The sequence below is a fragment of the Oppia nitens genome, unplaced genomic scaffold, assembly GCF_028296485.1.
Source record: "Oppia nitens isolate AA-2021 unplaced genomic scaffold, nextdenovo-longstitch-racon4-pilon3 scaffold5_pilon_pilon_pilon, whole genome shotgun sequence".
NCBI lineage: Eukaryota > Metazoa > Arthropoda > Arachnida > Sarcoptiformes > Oppiidae > Oppia > Oppia nitens.
In genome coordinates, this window is record NW_026533243.1 from 2,564,066 (window position 1) to 2,576,503 (window position 12,438).

Below are 12,438 nucleotides of genomic sequence, written 5' to 3' on the forward strand. Positions count from 1 at the left end.
TTAAACATCTAAAAGCAAATTGTATGACTCATAATGAAAATTACATTCACTTTTTAGTCTCTCTCTTCTCTCTCTCTCTCTTTCTCTCTCTCTCTCTCTTTCTCTCTCTCTTTCTCTCTCTCTTTCTCTCTCTCTTACTCACTCTATTAGACTCAACTTTCCTCTCAATCATTGATGTGATTGCAAGATTGGTCTCACATATAATCTTTGATTAGATGAAATGGCAGTCTATATGACTATACTGTAGAACTAGTATAGAGTGTCAGTGCCTTAGAGATGGGGCGACACTTCATATATCATTGTTTTGTGAGATTGTTTTTGAGATAAAAATGACAATTTGGACGCTTTATTAAATTTATACCATATTTATAACACCAGATAATATAATGCACACACACTAAGCACTACTTCACTATTAATACAATACTCTCCTCTCATTTACGACATGACGTTCCCTGAGACCAGTATCTAAGTGTGACCACCATTACAAGCCATTTAATACAATAATATACATCCTCTCACTCTAAGAGTTATGAGTTGTATGTTTTTAGCCAAAGGGAAGGATATTTATGGCTCCCATTTCAATAATTTAGTGACTGATTGAGCGCCTCATATATCTGGTCTGTGTATCTAAACTACAGGAGCGATAAAGAAAATTATTCCCCGATTGTTGTTTGGAAATACCAACAAAAACACACATCCGAACATTGGTTTCCTCCAAAAACCTAACTGTGCTCTAAAACTCTCTCTCTCTTTCTATTTTTCAATCTATTGTTGAATATTATTGAAGGGTTGACTGTCCAACCCATATATGTTTGAGGTCTCGACCCATAAGCCACCGCACAAATAACGGGCAAAACTTTGCGATCAAACAAATAAAATCTACGACTGACTAACTGTGAAGCACTCAAACTATGCGTTTGTTTGTATATAACGGTAAAACTTTTCATCCGTCACTCAAGTAGTACTACAAAATCTAATGTTTTTCATACATATATTGTACTTATGTGTACACATGATGTTCAATATATTGTTGACGGTAAATGGCCAAAAGAGAGAGAGAGAGAGAGAGTATGTATGTATGTGTGTGTCTGCCGACACTTTTATTCACTCATCCTCTACTGACTTTCCTCTCTATTTTGTCCATCAGTTTCTGAATCTCTGTGAATAATTGTAATTCAAATGAATATTAGGGATTCAAATATAATCACCCTTTGCTTCCCAGACATAGAGATACAGCAAATGTATTGTTGATCACCGAAACACTTGATTTGGAGTCTCAGCTGTGACATCAATGCCCACAAAAGCAATGCAAACGCCAATACTTTTAGTGATATTTATTGAATATAATGTATAATTGAGTTGGCGTTGCAATTGAATCTCTTTATATTCATTATTATAATGAGTGCAAAATTTATTATATACAGTAGTTTTGCCTTTATTTCCATATCTATAGCTTCGGTTCAATCACTCATACATTACTCTACAGTATATATTAATGTTTATTTATATGATTTATATTTATAGTATTAATAGTTAAATTTCTCTTAATATAGTGTAATTTATACTTTAGTGTACAGTTACTACAGTACTTCCAGAGCACTGTTATCACTAAAGCACTGGTAGAGTGGCCAGAGAGAGAGAGAGAGAGAGACGAGTGAATAAATTGATAGTTTGTTAGTAAGCTATTCATTTTGAACGCTATTTTTATTGATTTTTATTTTCTACTATATTTTATTACATTACATTTATATGTCATTGATATATAATACATATTTAGTGTTCAAATAACTATTGGCCGAAGACATCAATAATACTTATATCGGATGCTATCATAGTTTAAGTGACAGCCAAATGCCATAACTGTATTGATATACAGTATACTACTATACTATTGATAACAATTGCATCACTCGTTACCAGCGATTATAAAAAGAGCTGCCATTTCTTATACTGCATTATATAAGCTATCATTTTATTGACCGCTAAAGCAGTGTTGATATACACCCTCTTATTTGATGACTGTTTCTCTCATCTAATTTAAAGATCCTTTTTTTCCATCATATAATCAATGAATAGACGGGTGAGTGGTGTTGATATCAAAATAGGATTTTTTCGGTGTTTTTTGTGTGTCAGCGTATATATTACTTGTAATGTACGGTAGTTTCGCATGAATAACAATACACACACACATTGTTAGAGACACATAGATATTCAGAATAAGAGGTTTTCCCCATCACTTGAATAGACAGTAAGTTTTTTGGGGCATCACTTGAATTGAGCGCTCATTGGAATTGGAAATTATGTTTTGTTTGGTAAAATTGATGGCAATAGTGATGGCAATAGTTTGCGGCCAAATCTGATCCCATGTCTGTCTGTCTGACAACTGATCCAAACACTCAGACATCACACAATCTATTGTGCTCTCTCTCTCTCTCTCTCTCTCTCTCTCTCTCTCTCTCTTTGAATCACAATTTATATTATCATTTTCATACATAAGTTTATTTTGTTATATATATATATATATATACAGTATATATATATCCACAAAAAGGTATTGCATTTATTATTTCTTTTTTTCATTTCCTGAATATTTTTCCCTCAAAAAAATAAACTATTATTTGGCTTTAATTATAAAGCTTTTATCAAATGTTAAAATCAATATCAATATAATCATTGATAGTATTTAACACAACATAGCTTTAATGTTAGTACAGATAATTTTATACAGTACAGTAAATATTATAAAATTATATATATTGCATGTTTTACAGTGAATACCTGAATCCCACACATAATATTTGCCATTATATCTAAAAAGTACTGCCATTCACTCACAATATTTGTATATATATTTATTATTAATATACTTCTCATTTATTATTCATATATGACTAATATTTTTGGAGTAAATTTTTTTGTATACTATGACCGATAAAAACAGCTCATGAATAATGTTTTCAATATCAATATTAGTGCTAATAATAGTGTTTTGATTAAATATTTTGTTGGCTTCTCTCTCTCTCTCTCTCTCTCTCTCTCTCTCTCTCTCTCTCTCTCTCTCTCTCTTTCTCTCTCAACAATAGACACCACAATAATATAAAAATTGATTTTCAATAGCGCTGTGTTTTCTGGCATTAGTTTAATGACAAATACATATTTAATATGCGAAAAGTAATTTATTGCACTTTTAAAAAGTTAGGATTGATTTAAGTGACAAAATCTGTTAATACAAATGTAATGATATATATTTTGGGACTTTATTTCCTGTAGACTTTGAAAAACCATTGATTTGTTTTCTCTTTTACTGTTATTAACTTAATGGTTAAGAATAGTTGGTATTTATTTTTTGAACCACTAATAAATGGTTGGTCGTGTTGTGCACCGGTGTATATATATATGTATGTGTATGTGTGTGTAAATTGCAGATACAGTATATATACTTTGTCTTATTTTTTCATTATCTTTTGGCACTAATTTTTCCAAAAAGTTAGTCAATCGTAGAAGTGGTAACACAACAGAGTATAAGTCAGTTTTTGTCTTAAAGACAGTCCATTATGTTTGTTCTTCTATTGGTTGGACAGTTGTGTATTGGTGTTACTGATTGTGGCGCCATTACATCATTCATCGACAAAGTTAGGATAATAGATCTCAGGAGATCTGATGCATGGATTGCACTTAAGACTAATTAGATTTATAACACATACACACTATCTCTCTCTCTCTCTCTCTCTCTCTCTCTCTCTCTCTCTAAAAATGACTCCAAAATGAGTGAATCATTCTTATCTTAAGACACACTACTATACATAAGTCAAATGATTGTCAATGCAATGCAAACACCGTTTTCATTATCAATGAATGTTTGGAGCACTTTATCACAACAATAGGTCACTGTTTAAGTTAAGGACAGACAGACTGACAGCAACTGCTGGTGTTTAAAATGCCTGAGAGATACTCAACAAATCTTTTATCGTTTATATGAGTCACTAATGTTTGTATAATTTTGGTGACATTTTATGAATACTAAATATTTAGTACTCTCTCTCTCTCTCTCTCTCTCTCTCTCTCTCTCTCTCTCTCTCTCTCTCTCTCTCTCTCCCCCATTATTTATTTAGTATATATATTTTCTTTTATTAATTTTATTAAACTAAATTAAATTTCGCACTTATTTATTGCTCAAACATACAAAAAACAGTAAACGAAAATATTTTTACTATAAATTAAGTTTGTTTTTATAGCAAGAATTGTAATAATAATAATAATAATAATATTGTATTTTCAGTCATTTAACCCATTGATTGATCTCTTATCAAATATAAATAACTCTATTTATAAATGAAAAAAGTTAAACATTTTTTGTGAAATATTTTTTTTGTTTGATAAATGCAATGATAATAATATTATCATAATAAAGAATATATGAAATTTAATAAATATATAAATATAAAATGTTGATATATATAAATTTAATTATGCAATATTATTTATATAATTTATATGTGTATTCGTATTTTAAATTGTAATTTATTAATCTAATAATATGTTTGTCTTATTTAATTAATAGATATTAATTTTAAAAGAGGACTTCTATCGCAACAATAGGATGTATTAATTAAGTTTATACTCTATATTTTAGGTAAGTTTTATATAATAATTTTATAGATATTTTAATTATTATTATTATAGCATAAACTGTTTGCTTTAATCTCTTCCCTTAATTATGAATTCATTTTCAATTAATTTTTTATATTTTTGTTATTTATTAATACATTTCATTTTCACATCATTAATGTTAATCTATAGACTCAAACACATACACAGTACCTAAGCATAGATTTAATAACTTATGTCTAAAAAATATTTATTAAATTAATGGATAAAACAAAATTATGCAAAGATTTTAATCTCTTTAAGCATTTTTTTGTTTGGTTTTGATTTTTTTAGACAAAGATATTCATCAAATTATAATTAAACTAAAATATTTTACTGAATATAATTAACAAAATAAGTATTTTCATATATTTCATTATATTTGCAAAAAATATTTAAAACAATTGTTTAGGTTATAAAAAGTTCAATGTAATAAATAAAACTATAATTTTTATAACTTATTTTTTAATTATAAAAATTATAAAAAGTTATTTTTCACATAATTTATAACATAAAATCAACACATTTTATGATAGCAATAATTTTATCCAAAGTGTAATGGTTTGTACATATCTCCAACCAGTATATTACAATTATATCTTTATTTTATTTTTTCAAATAACAACAACTTTAACTAAACTTAAAAATAGGATTAGAAATCAAAATAACATTATTTAATATATATACAGTATATATACCGTATATATATATATATATATATATATATATATATATATATATTATAACGTAAAAGTACAAGAATATAAGTAATAAAAGCAATAAAAAAAACTTATTTTTATATTTTTAACGCCAATGATTAAGGTTTTAGTGTGTTATATAAAAATTTTATTTTTAAAAGGATAAAATACAAGTATATTTTTTTGCTGTAATATTATTTTTTGTGCTCAAAAAAGAAATTTTTATACAATAATTTTTATTTGTCATAACTTTCATTTTGCTATTATTTTTTAAAGCAAACACACAATCATACAAATAGAGCTGCAAACCCAACCCAAACAATTGGCCACTATTACTGTTATTGCATTTATCTCTCTCTCTTTCTCTCTCTCTCTTTCTCTCTCTCTCTCTCTCTCTCTCTCTCTCTCTCTCTCTCTCTCTCTAAAGATATATTATATATATATATACTATATGTGTGTGTTGGTATTATATCAGTGGAGGCAACAACAACAACAACAAAAGTAAGAAAATAGGCAATCGATCACTAGATTTGAAACAATTTTTTAAAAATAATCCCTTCAACTGGAAAATGGCTAAGTTTTTCCTACGATTACCAGTCTATATGTTCACTCATGAGAGTCAGTCAACACAGACACACAAACACACACACATACCGTATAAACAAAAAACATCCAATAATTTATTATAATTCCCATTTCACTACAACTACTACTACTAAGACATAACCCCTACCAGTGGCTGACTGTTCCACAAACGGACAGACAAAAAACAATACGTTTTAAACATATTATAGACGCTATAATATATATAAAAAACTTAGAAATCTTATAATAAACATTAATACTTTATATAATGTTTATGGTGCTTATGGATGATATGCTTTTTTCATATCCTTGTCCTCTCATCCACTGTATGAGTCAAACGCTTGAAATCGGATTAATTCTCAATTTTTCTTATATCTAACACTTAAAATCTAAGTTATTATAGTTTTTTTTATTTGAAAGCATTTTCTTATGTTTACTTTATTTTGAGGCAAAAAACGCTTTGATAGCATATATTGTGTTTGCTTAAAACCGTACGACTATTGAGGTATTAATACATATTAAAATATCACTTAAAAAGTTTACTGTATTTTTCAATAAAAATGCATTATCCTCAGTGTTGCGTAACATATTGAAAAGCATCGGTATCTTACAGTATTATATTGTTGTTGTTGTTGTTGTTGTTGTGTAGTGTATTGACTCCTGATTTTAATACCCATCTCAACTTTCATGACTTACAAACCACAGATAATATTCAATAACATAATTCACAATTCAATGAAAAAATAAAATTGTATACATTATTATGCTATACATATTTTTTTGCTTAACTTTCACTTTCTCTAATATACACGTAATGTTGTTTGAGTGAGATCTTTATATATTCAATATTTAAATACATAAATATTGAATATATTGTATCATATATTCACTGTATATAATGTAAAATAATGTATAAACACTTGAAGGCAATTTTTGATGTGTGTGTGTGTTTTAACACATTTTTTTATCTGAGATTAAAATTTGATGCTTAAAACTAGGTTTAGTAATGTTTGTTTTTACAAAAAAATATATAAATAATATAAATTAATTCATCAATTTATAAATCCGAAAAAAATGAAAAATTATTTTATATAATAATGTTATCCTTGCATTAGAATTATTAAATATATTACATTTTTTTGTTATTATGTTGAAAAATGAGTGTAATAATAAAATTTATAACAAAAAAATCTTACATTTTATATATTATTAAATATTTTGCATCCCATGATAATAGTATTGCATAATATAATATGTATAAATATTTAATTATTTATTTAAAATAACTTTCTAAGTTTTTGAAATTTCTTTGAAAAATTAAAAATAGAAAATAAATTATAAAAAATACTATTTATTAAACCAACAAAATTGAAATTCAATTTATGAATTCAATTAAATTATTATATGATATTTAAAATGAGTTATCACTGAAGCGGACAAAAATGATTTCTACGAATATCTCAGATATTTATGTATGGCTTTGATATATATATGAAAAAATTGAATTTTATTTTTTTTTTTTTGGTTTTAGTTCTTATTATAAAATTTCTTTATTAAGCAATATTTGTTGAAATGAGATATGAATTTAAATATATTAAAAGATATGTAATTTTGATATAAGATAACATTTTGAGTTTTAATAGAAAAAATATAAAAGTATAATAATAATTCATTGATGTTTAAATAAGAAAAAAAGTTTACATAAATATACAATTTTAATATAATGTAATCTTTCAGACCTAAAAATAAAATATCAAATAAATAAAATTTATAAATATTATTTTTTAAATGATCAAAATGTAAATACATTAAAAGTGTTATTTTTAATTAAATAAATATATATATATATATATATTTGCTTAGTATTACTAAGTATATAATTAACTAAATTATTTCTTTTATCATTAAATTAAACTAAAATTTTAAGAATGTTTTACAAATAAACAAATGATTTTTTTTCGTTTACATTTGATTTTTCACTGTAATGTCTCAAATGATTCAACCATTAAAGTCATCATTAATGGCAATGTCTGCTATGGTCTGTATGTTTGTGTTACTGTGTATTACATTGTTTGGTCAAACAGTTGGATGAATGAACATATTATTGAACATTATGTTGTAGAGTGTGTCTAGTTTTTAAAAGGGAATGGTATGAACATAACAGTGTCGAAGCCGTCATAAGTTATTTTCTCGTCATTTCCGACTGACTGAGCGCACACAGGCATCTGCACTATTTCCGTAGCCATATAGCAATATCTCCAAACATTATACCCAACAGTGCCCGAAGCCCTATGGCCTCAGCGTGTGTTACGGAGAGTGCAAATAATGCATTAATACGACCGACGCTTTAATGATGTAATCCTAGCTTTGGATGAGTGACAGGACAGCCGCCACCACTACCTCTAAAAGCTCAGACAGTTTGATGACTACTGTTCAGAAAAATGGTGTAAATTTAGTTGGCGTTCAACTATTGATGTGTTCAATGTATGTATTTTTCTGTGGTATGTGATGTAGTCGTGCACCCAATATATAGATAGATAGACTGACAGTTTGACATTAAGACCGGTGTTTCTCTCATTATGAGAGTACATGTGGGGGTTGGCATTAACTAGTCATACCAGTGAACAGCCCTTTTTAATATCATAAAAATGTTTTATTAAGTTTGTTGGATGTATTTAAAAATATTGTGTGAATTGGCAAACGTTTTCATAGGTTTTCCATTGTTATTATAGTAATGAAACCAAACATTTGCTCCAATAGTTCACGTAATGTAACGAATGGTAAAGTCGTTGTGTGAAAAATATCTTCATTTTTCAGCGCCTTTTGTTAAACATTATTGTTATAAATATATATATATATTATATATAGAGATATATTGAAAGCATTTTGAAAATTGTATTGTAAAACTCAATTTATAGTGTAGTTTGTATACAATGGCATCTCATAATCAATAGTGTATAATATTACAGTGTGTTTGTATATATGTCTATGAAAAGCCATTGCATTTTTTGTGATGTTGTTGTGCTGCTTAAGAGCTGGCAATAAAAAGAGGCAAAACGTGACTCTTCTCTATATCTTTCAAATGTTAAAACATTTAGGAGAGAGAGAGAGAGAGAGAGAGAGAGAGAGCATTCATTGAATTTGTTTGATAGCATTGACACTGTTATGCCTCCAGAAGTCGACAAATGATTTTCTACTTTTAGATTTCACTTTTTATTTAGTTGTGAAACACTACTACTATTACTACAAGTAATTCAATGATTGCAAACGTTTGATATCAACGAAATCTTTTTTTCCAGTAAATTACTGCTTTACTTTCAATTTCTTACAATAACTTATTATATATTGTATATGATTTTTGATTTGATTCACTCTCTTTACTAAATTAATAACAACAATACTAGCAATTTATGTGCCAATAATATAGCGAACATATCGGCGGCACTTATGATAGAGATAATGGGGTCGTGTGTTGTTTGAGAGGCCAACCGCAGTGACTCTTTTAGCTGCCAATACATAACTTGTGCCATCAAATGCAACACAACTTTCCCAGTGAACACAAAAAAATATGATATAATCTAATAAATTTGAATCGATTTGAAACACGTTTCTCTATTTGTATTTGAAAACTGTCTGTAAAAAGGTATTGCATTTTCTCTATTATTCAGTTTTAGTAAATGCCTAATATAATAGAAATAAAAGATAAATTACAAAAATGCTTTTAAAATCATGTTTTAGAGTTAGTCAGAGTCAGAGTCAGAGAGAGAGAGAGAGAGAGAGAGAGAGAGAGAGAGAGAGGGTATTGTAAATGTATGGTATAAAATATAAATTCAAAATACAATGACTTTACATGGATTTTAGTTGTAATACTACATGAATACTACAATACGTATTCGTTAGAACACTGGTAGCCATAAAAATTTTGTTTCATTGAGAGCTTCTTCACTTTTCGTTGCATTTGTCGGTTGGGTTAGGGATGTAAATCCCAAGACAGACATTTGTATTTCTTTCAATTTTTTTCCTCTTTTTTCTCTCTTTTTCTCAATCCTTACCTAAGATGTCGAGTTCAGTGCACACATAAGGAAGCTATTGATAGATAACTACTGTATTTGTTAGTGAAAAGAGAGGAAACACTAGTCTTTTCTGAAGAGTCTTTCCTTAACTCATAATCTGTGTGCTTGTGATGACTGACCATCCCTTTCAAAATGATTGAGTAATTGCGAAACACTTGGCTATACTTTCTACGTATACTCTGTATATCTACCGGTGCTATTCACTTGAGTTTTCATACCATTATACTTATCGATAAAATCCATACAATATTATATGAAAACAGAAAACAAAAAAAACACAATATCTATAATTTTATGTTATATACTACAAGACTTCACGCACTTATGATTATCACCACTAAAAGCGATTGAAAAGGCATTCATTCAATCTGTTATAATCTCATTGAAAGTCTCTCTTTCTCTATCTCTTATATACTGTATATATATATATATATATATATAATATTTTCATCTAATTTCATCTCCCTTTCCAAATGTCTCCAATATTGTCATTTTATAGCAAACACATGCACTCATAACTAGTATTTTATGTCCCAAGTGTTGTCTCGCAAATTGTTTTTCATCACATATTTAGTCCTTATATCCAATTGGTATACAATTATGAATCTCTTTTTCGTTGACAACCTCTTCACAGATATTTGAAGATTAAGACTCTTCTCTCACTTTTATTATATTATAGTATAAGTCTCACTATTATTGTAATCATAATAAAAATAAAATAATAATAATAATATCAACGAGACTTATATGATATTTTATATAAGAAATATATATAAGAAGTATTTATATGAAAATAAAGTATATATATATTTGAGTAGTATTTGAAAAGAAAATTGTTTTCAAATCTGGAAATTACTCTACATTTTGAAAGCAAATCTAGTCTTCAAATTTGTTTTCATAATAAAGTAATGATAATAATAATAACAATAATGTAAAATTTTTATTTGTGTTATATTTGCCACTTTTAAACAAACTTCTGTAAACACTAATAAAAATAATAAACATTAAAAAGGTTTTATTTATTTATCGATATCATTATATTCACCAAATAAATTGTTATTATTATTATAACAAATGATAGTTTTCTCTCAAACTGTATTAAATCAAATCATTAGTTATTTATATAATGACTTTTTTGTTTAACCGTTTCCAACAAAAATTTTCGGTCAAATCATTTAAAAGTCATTAATAAAAACAAATTCATTTATATAAATCATACAAATATTATTATTATTTGACAAAAAAAAACAATAAAATTATTTGTGATATAATTATTTAATAATTATATTTGTAGTTATAAAAATTTAATTAATTTATTAGGTGATATAATTTACTATAAAATAAATGATAATAGAATTAAAAGTAAATTGCCATGGTGCTTTTATGCATTTTATTGAATGTTTGTGTAATTGATTATATCATTTGCTGATATTTCCGGGTTTTCACTGTCGCTAATCATTGAATGCCATTAATTAGATGTAAATTAGATGATAGTATAAATGCATTTCTCATCTCTAATAGTCTGAGTAAATAACTATTTGTTGTTTGGTTTTTGGGTTTTATGAGCAAACCATTTGATTATATTATTATTACAACAATAAAAACTTTTAGGTGTGGTGTGTGTGTGTGTGTGTTATTTTTATTTAATTAAAACCAGTCAATAAATAACTGGCTTTTTTTGTCTCATAAAAATTATATATACTGTATATAAACTATTTTATTTCATTAGTCTTGTTTTTGTGTTTTAATGACGATATTAACAAATACTATACAATTAAATGAAGTTTTGTGTTTACTTTGAAAGTGTAATCAAAACTTTTCTTTTGCTAATAATACATAATAATTGGATTTAGTTAGACAAATATTAATTTAGTTTAATAAGTTAAAATAATATATATAAATATATATATATAGTTCATACATAGATATGATATATATTAAATATTTAACTTTTGAAATGAGATGATTATTTGTCAGATATTTTAATACCCAAATGAATTCATTTAATTTAAAATCAAATGCATTGTGTATTATGTGTTGTATGTGTTATTCACTAAATTATTTGATGGTTTAATGTTATGGCATTAATTAATTACTTAGCAAATTATATTCACAAAACAAAAATATATTACAATATTATGCATTTATAAACATCATATATAACAGGCATGTTTGAAATTTAGACTATGCTTGCCGTTAGAAAATTTCAATTAACTTAATTTTTTTTAATAGTTTTATGCATATATTTAATTTGCATTAATCTGGTTTATGTATTTTATAAGTTATATAGTAATTTGTAAATATCATAATTATATTTATATATATATATGAGAGCAATTTATCGAGTTAGTATTTGTTTAAAAAATATTTTTTATGTAAAAATTTTATTTAAAATATTTAATATTACGTAATAACAGTCAGAAAATAATAAG

At 26.4% G+C, this 12,438-nt stretch overlaps 1 protein-coding gene across 1 annotated transcript in view; it reads left to right on the plus strand.

Moving 5' to 3' along the window:
* The first annotated feature begins 4,619 nt into the window (after positions 1 to 4,619).
* LOC128961811 (plexin-B-like) overlaps positions 4,620 to 12,438 on the plus strand; it is a 34,922-nt gene continuing 27,103 nt past the window's right edge. The window contains exon 1 of the mRNA XM_054308094.1: positions 4,620 to 4,636. The gene's annotated coding sequence lies outside the window, so the exon portion shown is untranslated. The remainder of the gene's footprint in view (positions 4,637 to 12,438) is intronic.